Source organism: Pteropus medius, unplaced genomic scaffold, assembly GCF_902729225.1.
Source record: "Pteropus medius unplaced genomic scaffold, Ma_sr-lr_union100, whole genome shotgun sequence".
Taxonomy (NCBI): Eukaryota; Metazoa; Chordata; class Mammalia; order Chiroptera; family Pteropodidae; genus Pteropus; species Pteropus medius.
Genome location: NW_024340700.1, coordinates 6220610 through 6223417, shown reverse-complemented (window position 1 = coordinate 6223417; position 2808 = coordinate 6220610).

Here is a 2808-nt window from a genome sequence, read left to right as displayed (position 1 = left end):
CGCGCGCGCCCTCGCCCTCCTCCCGCGCGCGCCCTCGCCCTCCTCCCGCGCGCGCCCTCGCCCTCCTCCCGCGCGCCCTCGCCCTCCTCCCGCGCGCGCCCTCGCCCTCCTCCCGCGCGCGCCCTCGCCCTCCTCCCGCGCGCGCCCTCGCCCTCCTCCCGCGCGCACTCGCCCTCCCGCCGGCGAGGCCGAGGGGAGTGACTCCGCTCGGCACTCGGATGGGCTTCGCGGTCCCACCCGCAGTGTGTGGCACCCACTTTCTCCACACCCGAGCCGACACCCGCCATCACGCGTCCTCCTCGCAGGTGAGAGGCGGCATCTCGCTGCGCTTTGACCCCACTTCCCGATGGCGAGGACGTGGTCTAGTTTCAAGCCTAAGAGTCGCACTTCGCTGTTACATTTCTCCCAAAGCGTTTTGTTAACTTAGAAGATGTTGGGAGCGGAACTGTTTCTCTGAATTTCATGTTTGGTTTGTTCCCTGCTACAGAATAGAAACGCGGTTGGAGTTCGCATATTGATCCAGTATCTTTCCACTGTGCTGCCGCGCGCGCGTGCATCAGGTCGCGTCGCCTGCAGACAGAGACGCGCCCGCTTCTTTCCGGCAGCCGTGTCCTCTTCCCGCGGCTGTGCCTGTCCCCCTGACGAGCACTTCCCGGACGATGCCCAACGAAGCGCTGAGAATGGACGTGTTTGGTGCGCTCCCCTCCCCGCCCGACGCCAGCTGTGGGGGTGTCGCTGATGCCCTCTATCGGGTTGAGAGAGGACACTGCATTCCTAGTGGGTTCACTGTTGTCGTCATGAAGGGGAGTTGAATTTTGTCAAACGCTTTTTCTGGTCTTTTGAAATGACCATGGGGATGCTGTCCTTCATTCTACTAAAATGATATATTAACCGCTTTTTAAATGCTAGACCAACTTTGCGTTTCTGTGATAAATTCCACTTAGTCATGACGTATAATCTTTTTATGTGTTGCTGGATTGTCTGCCATTATTTTGTTGAAATTTTTTGCATCTTTATTCACGAGACATTGCTCTGTGGTTTTTTTCTTGGGATGTTTTGTGTGGTTTGGTACCAGGGTAATACTGGTCTCCTGGAATAGAAAGTGGTCCCTCCCCTTCTATTTTTGGAAGACTTTGAGGAGGGCGGGTGTTAATTCCTAAGTATTCGGTAGAATTCACCAGTGAAGCCATCTGGGACTGGACTTTACTGTGTGAGACCTTTGATGACCATTTAATCTCTTTACTCATTGTAGTTCCGTGCAAATTTTCTACTTGTTTTTGAATCGGTTTTGGTAGTTTGTACCTTTATAGGAATTTCATCTAGATCATCTAATTTGTCAACAATTTGTCAACGACGACATTCACAGTATTTTCTTATAATCCTTTTATTTCTGTAAGGTTGGTAATAAGTAATGTCCTCTGTTTTATTCTCGATTTTAATAATTTGAGTTGTCCCTCTTTTTAGTCAGTCAAGCTAAAGATTTGTTGATTTTGTTGATGTTTTCAAAGAACCAACTTTTGGTTTTGTGATTTTTCTCTAGTTTTCTATTCTGTATTTCATTTATTCTACTCTAATCTTTATTGTTCCCTTCTACTAGTTTCGGGTTCCATTTTCTCTGCTTTACCCAGTGTCTTGATATAGAAAGTTAGACTGCTGATATAAGATGTACCTTATTTTTCAACATAGGTGTTTACCTGTATAAATTTCCCATAAAGCACTGCTTTAGCTGCATCCCATAAATTTTGGTATGCGGTGTCTTCATTTTTCATTAATCTCAAAATATTCTGCATCTCCCGTGATTTCTTCTTAGATATATTGATCATTTAGGTGTGTCTTATTTTTTACATATTTGTGAATTTTGCAAATTTTTTACTAATTTCTAAATCCCTTCTATTTTAATGGGAACATACTTGATATCCTTGTCAATTTACTCAGGCTTGTTCTCCGGCTTAGCGTGTTGTCCATCTGGAGAATGTTCGATGTGCACTTGAGGAGCAGCTGTGCTCTGTTGCTGGCTGGTGTTCTGAGCTGTCTGGTGGGTCTAGCTAGTTTAAAAATGTTCAATTCTTCCTTTCCCTTGTTGGTCTTCTGTCTGGTTCACCCATTGTTGAAAGCGGGGTGAAGTCTCCCACCGTTATTTTTGAATCGCCTTTTTCCCCCTTCGATCCCATCAGCTCTGCTTCACTAATTTTAAGGCCCCGTTATTGGCTACACATCCTTGTAACTTGGTATCTTCCCGACAGCCTCTTTTATCATTATAAAATGTTTGTGTTCATCTCTAGTAACATTTTTTTGTCTTAAAGTCTATCTTGTCTGATATTAGGATAGTCACTCGATTTTCTTGTGGTTGATGGTGTTATACCTTTTTCCACCCTTTAACTTTCAACCTATTAGTATCTTTAAATCTAAAATGCGTCCTCTGTAGGCAGCACATAGTGGGATCTCACTTTTCATCTGGTCTGACCATCTCTGCCTTTTGACCGAGTTATTTAATCTATGCACATTTAACGTTACTGGCATGAATTCATGTCTAACACTGAACTTTTTACCTTCTGTGTCTCGAGTCTCTTCTGCTCCTGTATCCTTTTTTAAGTCCTCTCTTTTGCATTCAGTGGGTCTTTCCTGCTGTAGCATTTTCATTCCTTTGCAGATCGTTCACCATTTTCTGAGGCACTGATGTGAGCAGATTCTTAGAGGCCTACCGTGTACGTCTGAACCTGAAGTTGACTCCACATTCACAGTGACAGTTCCAAGGAGGCACAGAAATGCTACCTGTAGAGCCACATTCTCCCTTCCCACTTTAGTGTT